Source organism: Bos grunniens, chromosome X (assembly GCF_055505025.1).
Source record: "Bos grunniens cultivar Pamir isolate PY7600 chromosome X, Bosgru_T2T1.0, whole genome shotgun sequence".
NCBI classification, from domain to species: domain Eukaryota; kingdom Metazoa; phylum Chordata; class Mammalia; order Artiodactyla; family Bovidae; genus Bos; species Bos grunniens.
The window spans coordinates 28,967,459-28,992,590 of record NC_141194.1 but is presented as its reverse complement, the minus strand read 5'-3'; the positions used below and the strand labels follow the sequence as shown (position 1 = coordinate 28,992,590).

Genomic DNA, 25,132 nt, shown 5'->3' with positions numbered 1-25,132 from the left:
CCTCCTCTGTGCGGCTCTAAGCTTATACCCCAAAGCCTGGTCCTCATCTTCCTGTGATACCTGAAGAAGTGAAGAGGTACCTCAGCCCAGTGTCCCTGGCAGAGGGCACCCACAGCAGTCAGCTCTAGGGAACTCTGTCCTGGGCTCACTGGGGTTTTCCGTCCCCTTTCAGGGTCTTTCCTTGGCTCTAGGTAGAGCCTGGGACACCGGTGTCTGCTGCCCTGGTGTACCTCCTCTCAGACAAAGGCTCTCACCAATCCCATACCATCAGAAAGAAGGAGAGTTCACATACACCTGACTTCCATGCCTGGGCTTGTCAGTGCTGTGCGGTGGGTGGGGGTGGGGGATGGTGCTCTGTATTGTTTTCCCTGTTCTAGGGTGAGAGCGATCAACATTGTTCTTTCAGGGCCCTCATGCTGACTCCTCTGAAGCCCTGGGCCTCCTCCCTTGGCAGAATTGAGGCCATTCACATATTCCAACATCCTCACATCTCTGAACTCTCCAGACAAAAGTGAGAAGACTCACTCAGCTTCACAGATAGATACGCTAGGTTTCCATTTGGAAAAGAGCCAAAATCTATGACAACTTACACTTAGACTTGGTGTTCACTTTAGACCTCGTTCCAGTCTGGGTAGAACTCAGGACTCCTCCCACCAATAACCTGGGTCATTCAGCCTCAGAGCAAAGTCCTGAATTCCCCGAGTTCCTGGAGGGGCAAAGTCAGGATAAGATATACATGACTACCCTTCACTGGAGCCCCCTAGATATATAGGCACTCTGCTTTGTGATACCACCCTTAAACGGGGAAGGCCCCCCAGTCAGTACTTAGGGTTCTCAATTCACTGCAGTTAGGACAGAGGTATCCTCCATCTGCAAGCAGGGGCTACTTCTGACCAAAGCCCTCCCATCCCTGAGACTTGCCCAGGCAGAACTCAGTTTGATGGCTCTGCCGGAGCTTCCCAGGGCTCACAGCAGCAGTGAAACTTAGTGCGGCCCTCTTGGTTATGGGCTGAGTGGCCCCTGCCTCAGTCCCAACTCAGTTTTCACCTCGACTCTGGACCAGTGCTGGGAATCCACCTTCTGCCGCCAGAGGCCTGATTGCCGGATAGAAGTCCTTACTTCCAGGAAACTGTAAAACGGAAGTCAGGATGACTCATTTCTGGCCATGATGCACAGGGTGTCAGATAGCTCAGGGACGCAGGGGCACAGGGGGACAGGGGCACGCGGGGGGTGGCGTGGGGAAAGCCGTGGAGCGTGTCCTATGGTCCTCATTCGGAGTCTCCATCTTCATGTCTATTAGAGTCTGACACTCCTCCCTTACCAGAACTCTGTCCACAAGCCTCCAAACATAGCTTCACCTCCTAGAGTTCAGCAGAGGAGAAGTCAGGGAATTGAGTGCATGGGTGCTGCTTTGTGTCACCATCTTTATTGCCAGTGCTGAGTTAGCACTCGGACCCCTCCCCATGGCTGGAGTTGGGGCCTAGGTTTCTATTATAGAATCAAGTAATCTCTTTGATGTTACACAATCTCTTAGACCAAGATTTACTGATAATTCAGCCTAACAGTGTTGTAGGAACCATCCCCTGCCGACCATAGAGGTGAGACTTGGTGGGTTTCGCTTTGTTACAGGAGGAGCAACGGTCCCATGAGTCCACATTCAGGTCCTCACCTTGCCTTCAGATCAGTCCTGGGAATCCACTCTCGTTTAAACGAACACCCTGAACAACAATCAGAGCTCATTGCCACCAGCACGGAAGTTGGGGGGAGCCAATTCTGGTGATGGCTACCCTGTGTGGGATCTCTGAGGGATGATGGCAGGGGCAGGGCTTTGTGGGGACTCCATCGTTCAGTGTTAAGTGGTCCCTGGGTCATCCCCTAGGGTCCTCCCTGTACCATCTGTCAGAGCCTGAGTCCCCTTACTCTATGGACTTGAGTCCTCCTGCCCCCAAACAAAGCCTTAGCCTCCCCAAATCCTTAGTGGGGAGTCAGGACGTGTCTCTGAGCATCTCTCCTTGACAGTGGCAGTGCCACTCTGTGAGCCTTCCTCCTTGGTGGGAGAGACCCTCTCATTAGCACCGATGGGCCTCACCTTCACTGTGGTGATGGCCAAGACGCCCTCCTCTGCAGAACTGAGGTTTGATCCTGAGAGAAAAAGCCCTCCCCTCACTGAGACCAGACAGAAATGAAGAGGCTTCTCATCCTTATAACTCTGCCTGGAGCCTCTGGGGTTAGGAATAGGGGCAGGGGTGTGTAAAGCCTCCTCATTTGTGGGTCTAGTGATACTTCTTTCTTCACTCAGGGACCTCACCATGGTCCTGGCCAGTCCTGGGACCTGACCCTCCAACCTGAGATTCTCCCTCTACTGAACTGAGGCCATTCTTCTTAGACTGAGACTTTGACCTCACAGAGAACTCTAAGACTTGTAATAGGGAATTACAAGTATCCTGTCTGCATGTTCTAGGTTTGAGAACAAGTTTGGGCAGGTCTCTGAATGACCTATATTTTAGGGTGGTTGTCCCTCCAGTCCTCACTCATGTGGGCCTTCATTTTGTCTATCTCTTGGAATAATAGGTTCCTGGGGAACACCACATCCCTGCAAAATCTTGAGCAGTGTCCCTAAAGCAAACCTTAGAGTTTCATGTTCCAGACTTCATATGAGATGGGGAAAATGTCACAGAAGGCAGGGGGCAGGATGGGGTACGCTCCCAGAGAAAAATGTTGATCTCTCTGTTTCTGGAGGGTGCGGGATTTAGGATGGGGGGACACATGTACACCTGTGGCTTATTCATGTCAATATATGGCAAAAAACCACAATATTGTAAAGTAACTAATCTCCAATTAAAAGAAAAAAAAAAACTTAGCCAGAGTCAGTCTCTTATGTGAATTGTTTTAATTGATTTATAGGCATACCTTTAAAAAATTGTACTTCACTTAACCATGCTTCACATATATTGTGTTTCATTACAAACTGAAAGTTTACAGTAACTGTGCATTGAACATAACTATGGCATCATTTCCCCAAAATCGTGTGTTCACTTGGGGTCCCTGGGCCACATTTTGTAAATTTGTGAAATATTTAAAAATCTTCCCATATTTTATTCCTTATGGTGCTCTGACCAGGTCTCTGTTACTATTGTAGTTGTATTCTAATTTTAAATTAAGCTATGTACATTTTTTAGACATCTTCTAGTAAGTGTACAATAGGATTAACAACTTTTATAAGCACTGGGAATCCCCCAAATTCCTATGATTTACTTTATGGAAATATTCACTTTATTTCAGTGATCTAGAACCCAACCCCCCATATCTGAGATATGCGCACATTTCTAAAGGAAAGGAGCAGTCCAATATAGTTTTCTGCTCTATTGATTGAAGTTCTCTGAAACTGCATAGAAAGACGATCTTATTGTCACTATCATCTATTTCTCCTCCTTATTGCTGTCATTTCCTGAGGTAGCCTTCAAGGCTTTGTGCCTGATGAAGTGTATTGGAATATATCCAGAGTCCTTACTTTTATCCCAAGATACTTTCGAGTGTTAAGGAACACAAGTTCTGCTTTAGGCCAAGAGGAGTATAACAGCGTCAGATCTAGAGGAATTCAGAGAGGGATCTAATTCCAGGCCTATCAGTCACTAGTGTTCCCCAGCAAGGGCTCACTGCCTGATGCACATAGAAGCCAATACTATGGAATGGGCTTTTGAGAGACAAACTTTATTTCAAGGTGGAGTGGCAAGAAGACATGAGGCAGGGCTCTCAAATCTGTCTCCTCAACCCAGAAACTGGGGTAAAATGAAAGGGTTTAGGGGAACTGCAAACTTGGAAACTATTTGGCTAGTCTTGAATTAGTTCATGTAAGCTATTCATGTTGCTAGAAGCCAGATTTTCCTTATTGAAGGACTTCATACAGTTCTCCCCTGGCAACATTCCTACTCTGAGAGTTCCACAGACTGAACCCTCTTGGTTCTGCAGTCATCCTGGAAACATAGGCTCCTTTTTGCACATGCACAGTGCTGCCTCTAAAAATAACTCAAGGTTTGATTAATCAGCAACCAGTTTTAAGAAGGCAAAATCACTTTAAACTGCTCAGTGTTTTATGTTTCAATCCCCCCATTTCTCTTTGTACATTCTTGAAGCTTGTGGGAAATCATCCTCAATTTGGTTGATGGTTCTCAAATTGTGTAAAAAGTGATAATCCCAGGTCCAAGATTTTTGTACCAACAGGACTGGAATGTTACATAAGCATTGACAAGGTTGGATTAATTGGTATTTAAGAAAGGTGATTATCAGAGGCTTTGCTTCCTTCACATGTCTCTTTATAGGCTATTGCTTTAAATTTGGAGTTTTAGTGCCTGGATGGAATTTATTACTATTAGGTCAGCTGTCTTGGCTCTTCCTGGCCACTCATCAGTCCTAACTGAGCTCTGCAGTTGACTGACTGATTTCTTCCACTCTAGTGCTCAAAATAGTTTACATCTTGACCAGCAGAGAGCCTGGACCAACTGTCTTTAACCAATGCTTGCTGCCTCTTGCCAGCCTTCATGGATTGCAGCCAACATCAACCAGCACTCTTATTAGGAAATTGAGGTCTCCGGATGACACAGAAATGTCGGCTTCCCCTGGAAAACCCTTGCATTCATGGGAGTTGTAGGAAAGCCATCAGGACTTATCTATCTTGGCTCAGAGCACTTTGTTACTTTAAGAAGAAAAAGGGGCAAACTAGAGGCATCTCTCCTTAAGTTAGGACCCAATTCCATCTCCTAGTTTGGTTTCTGGGAAGAGTTGGCTGTATGAATTCCCTGGAAAGCCACTGAGAAGAATGGACAGTCTCAAGGTGACCAATTTGGATTTGAGGGTTCACTTAAAGAACCCTGAAAAGTTTTCCTTTAGAGGTGGCTGTCATACCATAGCTTGAGAGTCACACGTGCTACCCAACTTCTAAGGAATTTGTCCAGTTCCATGACTGGAGCCCATTTGGTCAGAGGCTCCTAATATTTCCACCCCACCATGTGCTGAGGACGAGCTTGTCTACTGAAGACAGGCCCATGGAATGTCAGGCTCTGTCTCACTCTCCACCTTGAAAATCTTACCTAGTGAGGAGGAGGGTGAAAGAGTTATTGCATCACATAGAAGAAAGTGAAAGAGGAAGCTGTCTTAGACTCAGGCAGAGCTGACTTTCAGAGGGCAACTCAGGAGAACACATGTTAAAACACTGATTTCTGCACTTCCTTTCTGAGCATGCTGAGGTTTAATCTTTCTGGTAGATGACCAAATCATTTTACCCCTCCAGCAGAGACTACAGACATGCGAATCTAGATGTCTGGGCAATTTCCAGGGGGAATACATTCACCGCAAGTCCTCTATGTAGCCCATGGCCTTTAGCACCACAACCAATGGCTATTTCTCCTGGTAACATTTGATTTTTAACATCACACACACACACACACACACACACACAAAAGCAATTCAATTCTAACTCCCTGCTATTCTGGCTGATACAAAAGAGGACTAGACTTTTTAGTGAGGAAACACCAGAATGTGTCCAATTGTATAAAATTCCTCTAACACGGGCTCATGGTATGTTCTTCTGTGGGGGGAGAATTTTCCTGCATTACATTCCCTCATTTTACCTTTATGGTCACACCACAAGGTAATCAGGGCTGGTTTCATTAAGAATACACTTGTGTGAAATTCAAAGGATCATAGGAGACTACTACAAACAACTATATGCAAATAAAATGGAGAACCTAGAGGAAATGGACAGATTCTTAGAGGTACAACCTTCCAAGATTGAACAAGGAAGAAACAGAGAATGTGAAGAGACCAATGACAAGTACTGTAAAACAGTGATTTAAAATTTTCCAATAAAAAGCCCAGGACCAGACGGTTTCACAGGTGAATCTATCAAACAGTTAGAGAAGAGTTAATGCCTGTCCATCTCAAACTCTTCCAAAAAATTGCAGAGGAAGGAACACTCCAAAGGTCATTCTATGAGGCCACCATCACCCTGATAGCAAAACCAGGCAGAGAAACACACACACAAAGAAAATGACAGGCCAGTATCACTGAAGAACATAAATTCAAAAATATTGAATAAAATACTAGCAAACCAAAAAAGAAAGTCTCTTCAATAAGTGGCGCTCTGGAAACTGGACAGCTACATGGAAAAGAATCAAATTAGAATAATCTCTAACACCATACACAAAAATAAACTCAGAATGGATCAAAGATCAAAATGTAAGGTCAGACACTATAAAACTCTCAGAGGAGAACCTAGGCAGAACACTCTTTGACAAGTTACAGAAGTACTTTTTAAAAATTATTTTTATTGAAGGATAAATTCTTTACAGAATTTTGTTGTTTTCTGTCAAACATCAACATGAATCAGCCATAGGTATACATATATCCCCTCCCTTTTGAACCTCCCTCCTATCTCATTCCCCATTCCACCCCTCTAGGTTGATACAGAGCCCCTGTTGAGTTTCCTGAGCCATGCAGCAAATTCTCATTGGCTGTCTATTTTGCATATGGTAATATAAATTTCCATGTTGCACTTTCCATACATCTCACCCTCCCCTCCCGTCTACCCATGTCCATAAGTCTATTCTCTATGTCTGTTTCTCCATTGCTGCCCTGTAAATAAATTCTTCCATGCCATTTTTCTAGATTCCATATATGTGCATTAGAATATGATATTTATCTTTCTCTTTCTGACTCACTTCATTCTGTATAATAGGTTCTAGGTTCATCCACCTCATCAGAACTGACTCAAATGCGTTCCTTTTTATGGCTGAGTAATATTCCATCGTGTATATGTACCACTACTTTTCTTATCCATTCATCTGTTGACGGACATCTAGGTTGCTTCCATGTTCTAGCTATTGTAAATAGTGCTGCAATGAACAATGGGATACATGTATCTTTTTCAATTTTGGTTTCCTCAGGGTATATGCCAAGGAGTGGCATTTCTGGGTCATATGGTGGTTTTATTCCTAGTTTTTCAAGGAATCTTCATATCATCTTCCATAGTGGCTGTATCAATTTACATTCCTACCAACAGTGCAGGTACATTCCCTTTTCTCCACACCCTCTCCAGCATTTATTGTTTGTAGACTTTGATGATGGCCATTCTGACTGGTGTGAGAAGATATCTAATTGTGGTTTTGATTTGCATTTCTCTAATAATGAGCGATGTTTAGCATCTTTTCAGGTGTTTATTAGCGATCTGTATGTCTTCTTTGGAGAAATGTCTGTTTAGCTCTATTTGCCACTTTTTGATTGGGTTGCTTGTTTTCCTGGCATTGAGTTGTATGAGCTGCTTGTTCAGTTCAGTTCAGTCCAGTCACTCAGTTGTATCTGACTCTTTGCGACCCATGGACTGCAGCACGCCAGGCCCCCCTATTCATCGCCAACTCCTGGAGCTTACTCAAACTCATGTCCATTGAGTCGGTGATGCCATCCAGCCATTTCATCCTCTGTTGTCCCCTTCTCCTCCTGCCCTCAAGCTTTCCCAGCATCAGGGTCTTTTCAAGTGAGTCAGCTCTTTGCATCAGGGGGCCAAAGTATTGGAGTTTCGGCTTCAGCATCAGTCCTTCCAATGAATATTCAGGACTGATTTCCTTGAGGATGGGCTGGTTGGATCTCCTTGCAGTCCAAGGGACTCTCAAGAGTCTTCTCCAATACCACAGTCCAAAAGCATCCATTTTTCATCGCTCAGCTTTCTTTATAGTTCAACTCTCACATCCATACATGACTACTGGAAAAAACATAGCTTTGACTAGATGGACCTTTGTTGACAAAGTAATGTCTCTGCTTTTTAATATGCTGACAATGGCACCCCACTCCAGTACTCTTGCCTGGAAAAATCCCATGGACGGAGGAGCCTGGTAGGCTGCAGTCCATGGTGTCACAAAGAATCGGACACGACTGCATGGCTTCACTTTCACTTTTCACTTTCATGCATTGGAGAAGGAAATGGCAACCCACTCCAGTGTACTTGCCTGGAGAATCCCAGGGACGGGGCAGCCTGGTGGGCTGCCGTCTATGGGGTTGCAGAGTCGGACACGACTGAAGCGACTTAGCAGCAGCAGCAGCAGCAGCAACAGCAGGTTGGTCATAACTTTTCTTCCAAGGAGCAAGCATCTTTTAATTTCGTGGCTGAAGTCACCATCCTCAGTGATTTTGGAGCCCCCCGAAAATAAAGTCTGTGACTGTTTCTACTGTTTCCCCATCTAGCTGCCATAAAGTGATGGGACCAGATTCCATGATCTTAGTTTTCTGAATGTTGAGTTTTAAGCCAAATTTTTCACTCTCCTCTTTCACTTTCATCAAGGGGCTCTTTACTTCTTTACTTTCTGTCATAAGGGTGGTGTCAACTACATATGAGATTATTGATATTACTCTCAGCAATCTTGATTCCAGCTTGTGCTTCATCTAGCCCAGCATTTCTCATGAGGTGCTCTGCATATAAATTAAATAAGCAGGGTGACAATATACAGCCTTGACATACTCCTTTCCCTATTTGGAGCTGCTTGTATATTTTGGAAATTAATCCTTTGTCAGTTGTTACATTTGCTTTTATTTTCTCCTTTTCTGAAGGTTGTCTTTTCACCTTGCTTATAGTTTCCTTTGTTGTGCAAAAGCTTTTAACTTTAATCAGGTCCCACTTATTTACTTTTGTTTTTATTTCCATTACTGTAGGAGGTGGGTCATAGAGGATCTTGCTTTGATTTATGTCTTTGAGTGTTCTGCCTATGTTTTCCTCTAAGAGTTTTATAGTTTCTGGTCTGACGTTTAGGTCTTCAATCCATTTTGAGTTTATCTTTGTGTATGGTGTTAGGAAGTGTTCTAATTTCATTCTTTTATACATAGCTGTCCAGTTTTCCCAGCACCATTTATTGAAGAGACTCTCTTTGCTCCATTGTATATTCTTGCCTTCTTTGTCAACAATAAGGTACCCATAGGTGCATGGGTTTATTTCTGGGCTTTCTATTTTGTTCCATTGGTGTATATTTGTGGTTTTTTTTTTTGCCAGTACCATACTGTCTTGATGATTGTAGCTTTGTAGTATAATTTGAAGTCAGGAAGGTTGATTCCTCCAGCTCCATTCTTCATTCTCAAGACTGCTTTGGCTAGTCAGGGTCTTTTGTGTTTCCATATGAATTGTGAAATGTTTTGTTCTAGTTCTGTGAAAAATGCCATTGGCGAATTGATTGGGATCACATTGAATCTGTAGATTGCATTTGGTAGTATCGTCATTTTCATAATATTGATTCTTCCTACCCAGGAACATGGAATATCTGTCCATCTGTTTATGTCATCTTTGATTTCTTTCATCACTCTTATAATTTTCTGCATACAGTTCTTTTGTCTCATTAGGTAAGTTTATTCCTAGATATTTAACTTTTTTTGTTGCAATGGTGAATGGGATTGATTACTTCATTTCTCTCTCTGATTTTTATTGCTAGTATATAGAAATGAAAGTGATTTCTGTGTATTGATTTTGTATCCTGAAACTTTGCTAAATTCACTGATTAGTACTAGTAATTTTCTGATACTATCTTTAGGTTTTTCTATGTACAGTATCATGCAAACAGTGAGAGCTTTACTTCTTAGTTTCTGATCTGGATTCCTTTTATTTCTTTTTCTTCTCTGATTGCTGCAGCTAGGACTTCCAGAACTAAGTTGAATAACAGTGGTGAAAATAGACACCCTTGTCTTGTTCCTGATCTTACAGGGAATGCTTTTAGTTTTTTACCATTGAGAATAATGTTTACTGTAGGCTTATCATATATGGCCTTTACTATGTTGAGGTAGGTTCCTTCTATGTCCATTTTTTGAAGAGTTTTAATTATAAATGGGTGCTGAATTTTGTCAGAGGCTTTTTCTGCATCTATTGAGATTATCATATGGTTTTTATCTTTCAATTTGTTAATATGGTGTGTCACATTGATTGATTTGCATATATTGAAGAATCCTTGCATTCCTGGAATAAACCCAACTTGATCATGCTGTATGAGTTTTTTGATGTGTTGCTGAATCCTGTTTGCTAAAATTTTGTTCTGGATTTTTGGATCTATGTTCATCAGTGATATTGGCCTGCAGTTTTCTTTTTTTGTGTTGTCTTTGTCTGGTCTTGGTATCAGGGTGATGGTGGCCTAGTAGAATGAGTTTGGAAGCATTCCTCCCTCTGCAAGTTTTTGAAAGAGTTTTGGAAGGATAGGCTCTTCTCTAAATGTTTGATAGAATTCTCCTGTGAATCCATCTGCTCCTGGGCTTTTGTTTTTTGGGAGATTTTTGATCACAGCTTCAATGTCACTGCTTGCAATTACAAGCAGTGTAATTGTAAATTACATAAATTCTATTTCTTCCTGGTTCAGTCTTGGAATATTGAACTTATCTAAGAATCTGTCCATTTCTTCCAGGTTATTCATTTTATTGCCATATGCTGCTACTGCTGCTGCTAAGTCCCTTCAGTTGTGTCCGACTCTGTGCGACACCAAAGATGGAAGCCCACCAGGCTCCCCTGTCCCTGGGATTCTCCAGGCAAGAATACTGGAGTGGGTTGCCATTTCCTTCTCCAATGCATGAAAGTGAAAAGTGAAAGGGAAGTTGCTCAGTTGTGTCCGACTCTTAGCGACCCCATGGACTACAGCCTACCAGGCTCCTCCATCCATGGGATTTTCCAGGCAAGAGTACTGGAGTGGGGTGCCATTGCCTTCTCTGTTATTGCCATATAGTTGTTCATAATAGTCTCTTATAATCCTTTGTATTTCTGCATTGTGTGTTGTAACATCGCCTTTTTCATGACTAATTTTGTTGATTTGGTTCTTCTCTCTCTTGTTCTTCATGAGTCTGGCTAAAGGTTTGTCAATTTTGTTTATATTCTCAAATAATCAGCTTTTAGTTTTACTAATCTTTACTATTGTTTCTTTCTTTTTATTTCTGCTTTATCTTTATGATTTCTTTCCTTCTACTAAGTTTTGGGGGGTTTTGTTCTTCTTTTTCCAGTTGTTTTAGGTGTAAAGTTTGGTTGTCTATTTGATGTTTTTCTTGTTTCTCGATGTAGGATTGTATTGCTATAAACTTCCCTCTTAGAACTGCTTTTGCTGCATCCCATAGGTTTTGAGTTGTTGTGTTTTCATTGTCATTTGTTTCTTGAAATTTTTTGATTTCTCTTTTGCTTTCTTTAGTAACCTGTTGGATATTTAGAAACGTGTTGTTTAATCTCCATATGTTTGTGTTTCTTACAGTTTTTTTCTTGTAATTGATATCAAGTCTCACAGCATTGTGGTCAAAGAAGATGCCTGATATGATTTCAGTTTTCTTAAATTTACTGAGGTTTGATTTGTGACCCACGATGTGGGCTATCCTGGAGAATGTTCCATGTGCACTTGAGAAGAAGGTGTATTCTTCTGCATTTGGATGGAATGTCCTGACAATGTCAATGAGATCCATCTCATTGAATTTATCATTTAAGACTTGTGCTTCCTTATTAATTTTCTGTTGATAATCTGTCCATTGGTGTGAGTGGGGTGTTAAAGTCTCCTACTATTATTGTGTTACTGTCAATTTCTCCTTTTATGTCTGTTAGTGTTTGTCTTATGTATTGTGGTGCTCCTATGTTGGGTGCAGAGATATTTACAATTGTTATGTCTTCCTCTTGGATTGATCCCTTGATCATTATGTAGTGTCCTTTCTTATCTCTTGTAATGTTTATTTTAAGGTCTATTTTGTCTGATATGAGGATTGCTACTCCAGCTTTCTTTTGCTTCCAGCTGGCACGGAATATACTTTTCCATTTTCTCACTTTCAGTCTATATGTGTCTTTAGGTCTGAAGTGGGTTTCTTGTAGACAGCATATATATGGGTCTTGTTTTTGTATCCATTCAGCCAGTCTGTGTCTTTTGGTTGGAGCCTTTAATCCATTTATATTTAAAGTAATTATTGATATATGTGCTCCTATTGCCATTTTCTTAATTGTTTGGGTGTGATTTTGTAGATCTTTTTCTTCTGCTGTATTTCTTGACTATATAAGTCCTTTTAACATTTGATGTAAATCTGGTTTGGTGGTACTGAATTTTCTTAACTTTTGCTTGTCTGAAAAGCTTTTTATTTCTCCATCAATTTTGAATGAGATCCTTGCCAGGTACAGTAATCTTGGTTGTAGATCTTTCCTTTCAGTACTTTAAATATATCTTGCCATTCCCTTCTGGCCTGCAGAGTTTCTCCTGAAAGATCAGCTGTTAAGAAAATGAGGTTTCCCTTGTATGTTACTTGTTGCTTCTCCTTTGGTGCTTTTAATATTCTTTGTGTTTAGTCTTTATTAGTTTGATTAGTATGTGTCTTGTCATGTTTCTCCTTGAGTTTATCCTGTATGGGACTCTCTGTGCCTCTTGGACTTCATTGACTATTTCCTTTTCCATGCTGGGGAAATTTTCAAATATAATCTCTTGAAAAATCTTCTCATACTCTTTCTTTCTCTCTTCTTCTTCTGACACCCCTATAATTGGTGTGTTTGATATTGTCCCAGAGGTCTCTGAGACTATCCTCAGTTCCTTTCATTCTTTTACTTTATTCTGCTCTTCCGAAGTTATTTCCACCATTTTGTCTTCCAGCTCACTGATTCGTTCTTCTGCTTCAGATATTCTGCTCTTGTTTCCTTCTAGATTATCTTTTACTTAGTAATTGTGCTGTTTGTCTCTGTATTTTTTTTCTTTAATTCTTCTAGGTCTTTGTTAATTGACTGTTGCATTTTCTGCATTTTGTTTTCAAGGTTTTTGATCATCTGTACTCTCATTATTCTGAATTCTTTTTCAGGTAGTTTGACTATTTCCTCTTCATTTATTTGGACTTCTGAGTTTCTAGTTTGTTCCTTCATTTGTGTAGTATTTATCTGCCTTTTTTTTTTTTTAACTTATTGTGTTTGAGGTCTCCTTTTCCCAGGCTTCTAAGGTTGAATTCTTTCTTCCTTTTGGTTTCTGCCCTCCCTCCTAAGGTTGGTCCAGTGGTTTGTGTAATCTTTATTTAGGGTGAGATTTTGTTTTTTGTTTGTTTGTTAGTTTTTCCTCTGATGGGCAAGGCTGAGTGAGGTTGTTAATCCTGTCTGCTGATGATTGGGTTTGTATTTGTTTTGTTTGTTCTTTAGATGAGGCATCCTGCTCAGGGTGCTACTGGTGGTTGGGTGATGCTGGGTCTTCATGCGTTTTTCTTTGTCTGAGTTCTCAGTATTTGATACTCCCAAGGGTTAGTTCTCTGGTAGTCTAGGGTCTTGGAGTCAGTGTTCCCACTCCAAAGGCTCAGGGCTTGATCTTTGGTCAGAAACGAAGATTCCACAAGTGGTTTGTTATAGCATTTAGTGAGATTAAAAGAAATACCCCAAAACAAGAAACCAAAGATGAACCCCAGACAAATGGTTGTTAGAAAATCAGGAAAAGAATAATTAAAATAATGGAATATACATATATACACCCATGAGCAAAGTCAAAACATTCCAACAAAAATAAAGTAGGATGTATTTGATCTGGTGAACATAGGAAATCAAAAATTATATTTACCAGTTAATAACAGAAGTAACTAAAGCACAAAGTGGAAAGCAAAACTAAAGCAAGGTGCCAAGTGGGGAATAAAGTGCTGAAAACAAAACTAACAAATATTTTGAGAGGAAAGAAAGAAAAGAAAGAAAGAATAGATATGCAAAGTTAAACAGAGGAGGAAGAAGAAGGTTTATATAAAAATCAACTGCAAGGGGAAAATAACAGTAGGAAAAGCAAACAATGGAATAAATGTAGAAAAATATAATAGGTTTTTAAAAATTAAAAGTATAAAAAAAGAGAAAAGAAAAAAATGGAAGAAGAAAGAAAAAAGGAAAAAAAGGGAAAACTCCACAGAACTACAAAAGCCCAATGTAGATGCAGAGGTTTATAACAATAAAAAGTTTGACTGAATATCCATAAATACATATATACCCATAAGCAAAATCAAAACAGTCTAATGAAAATAAAGTACAGTAGATTGACCTGGCAAACAAAGGAAACCAAAAATATGTCTAGCAGAACAAAACTAACTAAAGCACAACTGGAAAACAAAACTAAAGCAAAGTGCCAACTGGGGAATTAAAGCAATGAAAATAAAATTAACATACGTTGAAAGGAAAGAAAGAAAGAATAGATATGCAAAGTTAAATAGAGGTAGATAAAGAAGATGTATATACATTAAAGATTAACTGCAAGGGGGAAAGAACAGTAGGAAAACAAACAAAGAAATAAATTTAGAAAAAATAATAGGTTTAAAAAAGTAAAAATTAAAATTAAAAAGAGAGAAAAGAAAAAAAAATAAGGAAAACTCCCCATAACCACAAAGGCCCAATGTAGAGGCAGGGGTTTATAACAACAATAAAAAATGTGACTGTGAAAAGAAAAAAAAAAAAGCTCAAAACCTCATTTAGATTTCATTGTGCCACTAAAATCGACAACTACAACAGTGGGGGGGCGCGGGGGGGGGGGGGGAAGAAGAAGAAAAAAATCCAAAAGAATCTACAGAATAAGTCAAAAAATAAGAATAATGAATGTTTTCTTGAGTCACTGCTGTCAGAGTCCTTTCCCTCGCTGGGAGCCACAGTTCACCTCACCTCCCTAGGATGCCCTCCAACACTGTGCTGGTCTCTGGACCTACTGTGGGGGCAGCTCAGATTCTAATCTGGTCCTACTACTCTGTGTTCTTGCCTCCAATGTCCACAGCTACCAGAACTAGTGCATTTTCTTTTGTGGGAGCTCTCAATGACCTTCTATATATTTCATAGACACAGAGTCTGCCTAGTTGATTGTGTGGATTTCATCTGCAGCTTGTACAGCTGGTGGGAGGGTTTTGGGTCTTCTTCCTTAGTCACACTGCCCCCGGGTTACAATTGTGGTTTTATTTCCACCTCTGCATGCGAGTCATCCACTGGGGTTTACTCCTTAGGCTGCCCTACAGGACTTGGGTTTGCCCCTGCGAAGGCCAGGTGTGGAGGTGGTACAGCTGCTTGGGTCGCAGGGGTTCTGGCAGCACCAGGTACTCAGGGGAGTTGGTGGCTAGGGCAGCAGGAAATATAGTGCTCTAGAGGGGTATGGCAACCAGTATTGGCCAATACACTCCAGTGTCCTTGCCTGGAGAGCCCCCCTCCCTGACAGAGAAGCCTGGCACGCCACAGTCTACAGGGTTACAAGAGTCTGACACTACCAAAGCCATTCTGCACGCAGACGCAAGATTTTTTTGGCCTGTGGCAGCTCTGCCCCAGTGAGATTTGAGCGTGAAGGTGGTGCAGCTGCTTGGTTTGCAGGGACCCTGGCGGTGCCAAGTGTGCTGGGACACGGACTGCCTCTGCCGCAGCAATTATGGCCCTATCAGTCTTTTTTCGAGTCTCTTGTAGCTGGCTATCACAAGGACTCTTTGGCCAGTCTTTCTCCATAGCTCCGCCCGTTCAGGCACTTAAGAGGGCGCCATTGCCTGGGGTCCTTGTCTGTTGTTCAGGGCATCAGTCACTTCAAGGAGCACCCTGGGTGGGGTCCTATTCTGTAGTTCAGAGCATCAAGTGTTTTATGTACCAGCCTCTCTACTGTTCAGGTGCCAATGCCGGCATGTGAGGGGAGAGAGGCTATGGTGATGGGTCCACCTCCTACACATGACTCAGCAGTATCGCCTTGCTTCCATGGCTACCTGGCTTACCTCCACAGGCATTTCCCACCACAGTTTCCTCCCTCACATCCCCTTGATCCATCTCCCTATGGTCAACAGCAGCCCTCGTCCTGAGATTGCTCCACAATCCCTAAGCTCCCAGCTGCTGCACCTTCCAGGGGATCTATGACCCTGTCCGGGGTATATATGGCTGCTACAAGGACTGTCTGATTCTCATTCATTTAGGCTGCCACAGATCAGCTGTTTCACTCTCAGCCTTAACTGTTTCTCCTCTGACTCAGACAATTGTCCTGACTTGGGTATCAGACCCCTGCTTCAGTTCCCCTACCCACCAAAAGGAGGTCCTGTCCTACTAACACTCCTGTTTTTCCTTCTAGTTTCTTTGTCCTACCAAGTTTTGCATGGGTCTATATATTCTTTTCCACTGGTCAGGTACTCCTATCTGCTCTCAGCTGGTGTTCTGCATGCATTTCTGTGTCTGAAGGTGTATTCCTGATGTATCTGTGGAGAGAGATATACTCCATGTCCACCTACTCCTCTGCCATCTTGTTCTCTCCAGCACTACTTTTTTTTTTAGCAATATGGTTTCTGATTCACCTCCTAGAGTAATGAAAATAAAAACAAAAATAAATGGGTGACATCTAATTAAAGTTAAAAGCTTCCATAGAGCAAAAGAAACCATAAAGAAAAAGACAATTCACAGAATGAGAGGAAATATTTGCAAATAAAGCAAACAACAAGGGATTAATCTCCAAAATATATAAAAGGCTCATACACTCTATGTCAAATAAACAATCCAAACAAAAATTGGCAGAGGATATAAATAAAGACACCTTCAAAGAAGACATACTGATATCCAAAGAGCACATGAAAAGATCCTCAACATCACTAATTATCAGATAAATGCAAATCAAAACTGCAATGAGGTATCACCTCACATCAGCCAGAATCGTCATCATCCCCAAATCTGCAAACAATACATGATGGAGAGAGTGTGAAAAAAAGGGAACTCTCTTGCACGGTTAGTGGGAATGAAAATTGATACAGTCACTATGGAGAATATTATGGAAGTTTCTTGAAAAAACTAAAAATAGAGTTACCATATGATCCAGCAATTCCATTACAGGCACATATCCAGAGAAAACCATGATTCATAAATGTATATGCACTTCAATCTTCATTGCACCACTATTTATATTAGCCAAGGTATGGAAGTAACCCAAATGTCCATCAACAGAGGAAAAAATAAAGCAGATGTGGTACATATATAAAGTGAAATACTACTCACTCATAAAAATGAATTAAATAATGCCATGTGCAGCAACATGGCAGAGAAGGCAATGGCACCCCACTCCAGTACTCTTGCCTGGAAAATCCCATGGATGGAGGAGCCTGGTAGGCTGCAGTCCATGGGGTCGAGAAGAGTCAGACACGACTGAGTGACTTCACTTTGACTTTTCACTTTCCTGCATTGGAGAAAGAAATGACAACCTACTCCAGTGTTCTTGCCTGGAGAATCCCAGGAATGGGGGAACCTGGTGGGCTGCCGTCTATGGGGTCGCACAGAGTCAGACACGACTGAAGTGACTTAGCAGCAGCAGCAGCAACATGGATGGACCTACGGAATGTCATACTAAGTAAAGTAAGAGAAAGACAAATATCATATGATATCACTTATGTGTAGAATCTAATTTTTTTAAAAATGACACAAATAAACTTATTTACAAAAGAGAAACAGACTTCTGGATATCGAAAACAAGCTTATGGTTACCACTGGAGAAATGTTGGGGGAGGGATACATTAGGAGCTTGAGATAAACATACACAACTGTCGTGTCTGATTCTTTTTGATTCCATGGACTGTAGTCCAACAGGATCTTCTGTCCATGAAATTTTCCAGGCCAGAATACTGGAGTGAGTTGCCATTTCCCGCTCTAGGGGATCTTCCCGACCCAGGGATTGAACCCACTTCTCTTGTGTCTCCACCATTGACAGTGGATTCTTTACCTCTGCACTACCTGGGAAGCCCACATACACAATTACTATGTATAACAGTGATAACCAAAAACAACCTGCTGTATAGCACAGGGAACACTACTCAATATTCTGTAGTAACCTGAATTTAAAAATGAATGAATATATATGTATCTATAACTGAATCACTTTATTATACACCTGAAACTAATACAACATTGTAAATCAAGTATACTCTAATAAAATAAAACAGAAAAATAATATTACCATAATATCTAGCAATTCCCTTCCTGGGAATATATCCAGAGAAAATTATAATTTGAAAAAATGTACGAGCACCCCAATGTTCACTGCAGCATTATTTACAATATCCAAGACATGAAAGCAACCTAAATGTCCATCAACAGAGGAAGAGATAAATATGTGGTCCAGAAATACAAAGGAATATTACTTAGCCATAAAAAAAGAATGAAAGAATGCCATTCCCAGCAACATGGATGGATCTAGGGATTGTCATACTAAGTGAAGTAAGTCAGACAAAGACAAATATATCCCTCATATGTGTAATCTAATTTTAAAAAGTGATAAAATGTACTTATTTACAAAACAGAAAGAGTTATAGATATTGAAAACAATCTTACAGTTACTAAAGGGGAAGTATAGTGAGGGAGGCATAAAACAGGAGCTTGGGATGAATTTACACACACCATTATGTATAAAATAGATAATCAATAAGGACCTCCTGCATAGCACAGGAAACTCTAATATTCTGTGACTACCTATATGAGAAAAGAAACTGAAAATTAATGAATGTATATATATGTATAACTGAATCACTTTGCTATACACCTGAAACTAACACAACATTGTAAAACAACTGTACTCCAGTAAATTTTCAAAAATAGACTATCTGGGCATGCATCTAACAAAAACCATAATTTGAATAGGAACAAGCACCCCCATATTCCTTGCAGCACTGTTTACAATAGACAAGACATGGAAACAACCTACAGGTCCATCAACAGATGAAAAAGATGTGATACATAAATACAATGGAAGAATACTCAGCCATAGAAAAGAATGAAAGAATGCCATTTTCAGCAACATGGATGGACCTAGAGATTGTCAGACTAAGTCAGACAAAGACAAATACCGTAGTATATTGCTCATAGGTACAATCGAATTTTTTTAAATGACACAAATGGACTTATTTACAAAACAGAAACAGACTCACACAGTTTGAAAACAGACTGATGGTTACCAAAGGAGAACTTTGTGCGGAGGGATACATTAGAAGCTTAAGATGAACATACACACACAACCAATATAGAAAATAGATAACTGAACAAGACCTCCTATATTCAATATTCTGTAATAGCCTATATGGGAAAAGAATCTGGAAAAGATTGAATGTAAGTATAACTGAATCACTTTGCCATGCACCTGAAACAAAAGACTCTAAATCAACAATCTCCAATAATTTTTCTTTTTTTTGAAAGGAATATACATCTGTAACAATACCTCTGGGCAATCACCTAAGGCATGGGTGAAAAACCGTCACCTCCATAAAGCAAGGTTTCTAGTCCAAGAGCAAGGTGTTTTATCTCCTGATTCAGAGAACCCTCACTCATATAAGATTTCATAAAGTTTTGCCACAGTGATCCAATAGCCAACGCCTATTAGGCAATCCCAACACATATAACAGTCAGACATAGACAACATAGGCAAGCAAATCAAAAGGCCTGAGACCTTATCTCAATGTTCAGAACTCTAAACCAATCCTTTGAGTACCTCAGCAGATTTAATCTTTTGCATTGTCCTCTTGGGGTGGGTCTCTAACCCACAGTTGTTGCCTTGGATTCTAACCATACAGAAAAAAATCCCCTAGGTGGGACTTTAACCCACAGTGTTGTTGTCGTTCCTCAGTTGCTCTCTCATGTCTGACTCTGTGCCACCCTATGGACTGCAGCATGCCAGGCTTGCCTGTCCTTCACTATCTTCTGGGATTTGCTCAAATTCATGTCCACTGAGTTGGTGATGCGATCCAACCATCTCATCCTGTCTAACCCACAGTCCTGATGAGATTATTAGACCACAGACACATTTTAACTACATTTAGCACATTTAGCTACCAGGACATTATAATGAGTTTACTCACCCCAAAGATGTCTGCTCTAGGAGCTGTTTCTTTTCTTAAAAGTAAAAGTATCCCGAGGATCCTGGTGTGCCATGGTGAGAAAGCAGGAACCCGGAAGGTGACTCTCTAGACAAAACTCAATCGAGGTGGCCATTCAGGGTGGGTGCTGAGAACCCACAGTCTGCCAGGGGCTACCGTACCTCAGAAAGATGGTCACAAGTCCTAAATCTCAACTGGGCTGTTCTAACTCACTGAACATGGGTTCACTGACAGATGTGCACAGAAGCCAATACTTATGGCAAGAACTTTAGAGAAAAGAGCTTTACTGCAAGGCCAACTAATGAAGGAGGCAAGGTATCAAATCTCTCTTCAATCCAGGAGCCTGGGTGCAGTCTAAGGGGTCACGGGAATTTCTAACTTGGACGCTAATTGGCTAGTCTTCAATTAGTAGGTCAAACCAGTTTAAGCTGGTCAATTTTTTCACATGCTGTTTCACTAGGCCCCTGACTCTAGCACATTACCCAAACTCCAAGACAAAGAAAATCACAGTGAACTAAATGTTGCCTAGCAAGGACAATCATGTAACATTCACACCAGAGGATGTGACATAGAATGTGCTTGAGGTAGAATCTTTCCCAGTTGGAAACAACTCAAGAGTTCTTAGAATTTTTGTCATTGACCAGTATCTTCCCTCCCAGATACCCGTTCATCTAAATAACGAGTATTTCCACGTATTAAAGTACCAACAAGAAATTTAGAACTTGCCTAGAATTTGCCCAATTACACACAAGATAAAATAATCGAGTAGGTCCTTAAGGAGAGGTCTCTGGCTCCCTCAACCCAGGGTAAAGGTCACCAGTCCAGGAGACTGTGGATTCTCTGAGGCCCTCCATCTGAGGATCTGGCTGTGCTCACCATTCCCACTGTCTCTCTACCCACCAGGCAACCTCCCTTGAAATGACCTCTCGCTGAAGGTTCTGCATTTTCCTAAGGCTCCAAAGCGAGACAGTGTATTAAAAAATGAAGACATCCGTTTGCCGACAAAGGTCCCTATAGTCAAAGCTATGGTTTTCCCAGTAGTCATGTATGGATGTGAGAGTTGGACCATAAAGAAGACTGAGTGCTGAAGAACTGATGCTTTCAAACTGTGGTCTTAGAGAAGACTTTTGCGAGTCTCTTGGACAGCAAGGAGATAAAGCCAGTCCATCCTAAAGGAAATCAACCCTGAATATTTATTGGAAGGACTGATGCTGAATCTGACTCCAATACTCCGGCCACTTGATGCGAAGAGCGGACTCATTGGAAAAGACCCTGACGCTAGGAATGAAAGATTGAGGGCAGGAGGAGAAGGGGGCAGCAGAAGGAAAGATGGTTGGATGGCATCACTGACTCAATGGACATGAGTCTGAGAAAACTCTTGGAGACAGTGAAGGGCAGGGAAGCCTTGTGAGCTGCAGTCCATGGGGTCACAAAGAATCAGACACAACTGAGTGACTGAGGATGCACACACACACACAACACTCCATGATATGTATATATCATATATCTATCCATTGATACATCAACGGACACTTGGGCTGCTTCCCTGTATCGGTTAATGTGAATAATGCTACAATGAATATGGGAATGAAAGTATCTCTTGGAGAGTCTAATTTTAATTTCTTTGGATTAAAACCCAGAAGTGGGCTTGCTGAATCATATGGTAATTCAATTTTTAATTTTTTGAGGAACCTCAATACTGTTTTCCACAATGGTTGCACACATTGACATTCTCACTAACATTATAAAAGAGTTCTCTAAATGCTTGCACTTAATCATCTTACTCTGTCCTGGAGAGGGAGCAAGACAATCAAATTTTCAAATGATTGTTGTGGTAAAACCACTTAACATCAGATCTACTCACTTAAATATCTCTTTTTTCCTCTCTTCAATGTCACATTTAGTTTGGCATTATTATTATTATTGCTCTGGCTATGTATTACAATATAATACTTGGACCTGAGAGTCCCTCTTAATGCTTCATACATTTCACAGTAATGAGAATAAAAAGGGAATTAAGAGCACAAGGTCAGAGGAGGCTTCCAGGAGTGAGAGGGTGAGCTTTAGACCAACTCAAATCAAGGGCCTATGGCCATCCCTGTCACTTAAACAGCCATGGAAAAGTTTGTCACATCATTAAACTCTCTGAGAGTGCCTCGGGCTCTTTAACTGTGAAGGGAGTTTGACAAGCCCTGTCTGGAAGGACTGCTGGCATGTGGTGGTAACTGTAAACCATCTGCCACAGTGCCTGGGAGGCACCATACCCCATACCTTCTCAGGACTGGTGGCTATACTTTCCAACGAAGATCTCACCTCCCTTAGGCCTGATATAGGGCTTCCCTGATGGCTCAGCAGGAAAGCATCTGCCTGTGATACAGGAGCTGCAGGAGACGCAGACTCAGTCTCTGGGTCAGGAAGACACCCTGGAGGAGGAAATGGCAACCCAGCCTAGAATTCTTCCTTGGAATATCCCATGGACAAAGGAGCCTGGTGGCCTACAGTCCATGGAGTCACAAAAGAGTCAGACATGACTTAACAATTCAACAAGAAGAAGGCCTGGTATAAAGAAGTGAGGGAGAGCCTTGCCTGACAGTCTTCTCCTGAGCTTTCTAGAACTGACATCAAAAGGGAGGGCATGGCTCTCCTTTGTTCCCTCTATTCAGGGGTGAGTAGACCCCTCAGTCTCCACACGGGCTTCACAATCTGACTTCTGGTGGGGCCTGGGGAATCCCCTCCTTCTTGACCTGAGGCCTATCTCCTCATAGTAAGCCCGATACCTCCCTGTGAACCTGGAGGAGGAAATAAGAATGGCCTTATCTAGCCACCCCTACCCATAGTCTCACAAGAATGAAAGCTATGGCAAGCTCCTTGGGAATGACAGACGGTTCCTCTCAGGGTTCCAAATCGGTGTCCCAAATTTGACTCTCAGCCAAGCCCAAGACTGCCCCTTCTGTAGACATGGGAACACCACCATCAGACCAAACCCTGACTTTCCTGCTACTCCTCAGTCAGAGCTGAAGGGCCCCTTGGCCTGGTAAATCTGCCTGAGGCCTTCTAGGCTGGGAGTAGGGAAAATACTGTGTGGCCATCCTGGTATTTGTGTTCCCACGTTCTTTGCTGTCCTCACCGTCTTGGAAAGAACCTGGAAATATTCCCCAACTGGAAACATTCCCTGACTTGCCTTAAAGCTTCTCCACCCAGGCCAATAGTTCCCTGATCCCTGAGGAAGAAGAGGAGTTTGCCTCATAGGGCCACCACAGGCCATGGTCTTCTGAGGCTAACAGGAGTGGAAGGAATATGTTCTGCCCCAACTGTTTTGAGGCGAGTGGTCTTTTCAAGAATTCAGGGTCCTTACCTTGACTTCTGGCACAACATGGAAATCATTCTTCTGCTGGCACAACATGGAAATCATTCTTCTGCTGAGCTTCGGCTGGTCCCTTGGATCAGGATGAGGTTCCTTACCTCCATGTGATCCTCTGGGAGGAAGTGAGTAGGACTCACTATGTCACCAGGCCTAAGTGGCACAGTCTCAGGCCTGACAACAGTGACAGTGCCCTCTGTAGCCCCCTTCTTTCTGGGAGGGATCCTTTGCTGTCGGTCAGTATCATCAGTTGACTCCTGTTAGGAACGGGGTACCCTTCCTCAGCTGATACAGCCTCCCTCCAATAGCAGAAGGACTTTAAGTCCCTGAAGCCATTCGCCTTCAGAAACTAAGGAATAAACCTAGTCTGAAAGCCCTGCCTGTTCCCTCCCAGGGCCCATTACATTTGCAGGACTTTCTAAGGATTTATCTGTAATGGGGTAGTTGGTTGCCACACTTTTCATACAGGACTGTACACACGTCATGCCTGGGATTTCCACTCTCTGATGAAGAGCCAGCCTATAAACCAAGGTCATCTCCTTGAAACCCTCCAGGCAGAAGTCACGGGGCCCTTGAGCTGGCCAGCACTTCCTTATGCCTCCCAGGGCTAACTGGAGAGGAGGGACTAAGTGTAGCCCTGTCAGCTGTGGATTGAGGTGCTTCATGTCCACACTCTGGGTCCTCACTTTGACTCTGCACCCTTCCTGGGGCTCTATTCTCTGCAGATTCCCAATGTCCCCACCTCCCCAGGACCTGAGTTGAAAGTGTTAACCACAGCAGCCCAGATAGTTCTGGACTTCATGGGCTTGCCAATGAGGACGGGTCTTAACAGGATCCTTCTGTTCTGGATGGGTCTTTCCATCACCCTCATTCAGGATAATCACCATTTCTGCAAGATTGATTCTCTTTACCAACCTCAGAACTCTGCGCTGAGACCAAGTTTCTTAGGTCTCTGAGAAGCCTGAAGAATAAGTGAGGCTATGCTAAGGCTAATAGGCTAAGCCTGCTGCTGCTGCTAAGTTGCTTCAGGCATGTCCGACTCTGTGCGACCCCATAGACGGGAGTCCACAAGGCTTCCCCGTCCCTAGGATTCTCCGGGCAAGAACACTGGAGTGGGTAAAGTAGTGTAGAGCAGGAGTCTATTGCCAGTTGTCATTTACCAGCCTTATGTATTTCAGCATAAGACCAAACTCTATGAGTCTTGGGCTCTCCCCTGTGAAGTAAGTTTGATAAGCCCTTTCTTGTCAGATTGGTGGTATATAAGTATTTATGGAAAGCTTATGTCATGGCGTCTGTCTCTATTGAGACATTAGGAGCAATAGCAGTTATTACTATGATTATCTTGACCTCAGATGTTACATCAGCTGGATTTTTTTTCAATATATGAGATGTCAGAAACTATGCAGTGTTCCAAGTGGGGGAAAAAAAGACCCAACCTTCGAAATCAGCCAAAATTCCGCTTAGGAATGAAACCAAAGTAATATGTTCTCTCCAATCCCTCTTTACCCGCTTCTTTCTTGTTCTTCCTGAAGTAGAGAGTATCTCAGCCTCTTCCATAGAATGACAGCATCTCTGAGAAACTATAATGAGTGGACAGAGGTTAGGACTTTTTTTGACTAAACATCACCAGTACAAGCATGAAGACTTCTTAAGAGCAGATTCTCAATATTTGTGTAAAAGAAGAGCCATGAATAAATAATTTGCTATAATTTATATCTCAAACATTCTTGAAAACCATAAACCATAAGCAGAGGCAAGTATGTGTCTTTTACATTTACAAAAAGGGAGACTAAACATAGAGTAAAGCCATCCAAAAACTGAAGAAATTTCAGCTATCTCCCTAACAATGTATCAATGTTCTGAGCCTCTATTAGCGTGGCGTCTTTCACATCTCTAAGGACAGTCTCATCCTAAAGTGATGTTATTCTCATCCTGGATCACAAAAGTGAT

At 41.9% G+C, this 25,132-nt stretch overlaps 1 pseudogene across 1 annotated transcript in view; it reads right to left on the bottom strand.

The window, feature by feature from the left end:
• LOC147340074 (melanoma-associated antigen B3-like) overlaps positions 1-25,132 on the bottom strand; it is a 53,674-nt pseudogene that overhangs the window by 2,371 nt on the left and 26,171 nt on the right. Inside the window, exons 2-3 of the transcript XR_015159208.1 lie at positions 1,048-1,129; positions 591-706 (exon numbers count right to left, since the gene is read on the bottom strand). The product of XR_015159208.1 is annotated as a melanoma-associated antigen B3-like (transcript). The remainder of the gene's footprint in view (positions 1-590; positions 707-1,047; positions 1,130-25,132) is intronic.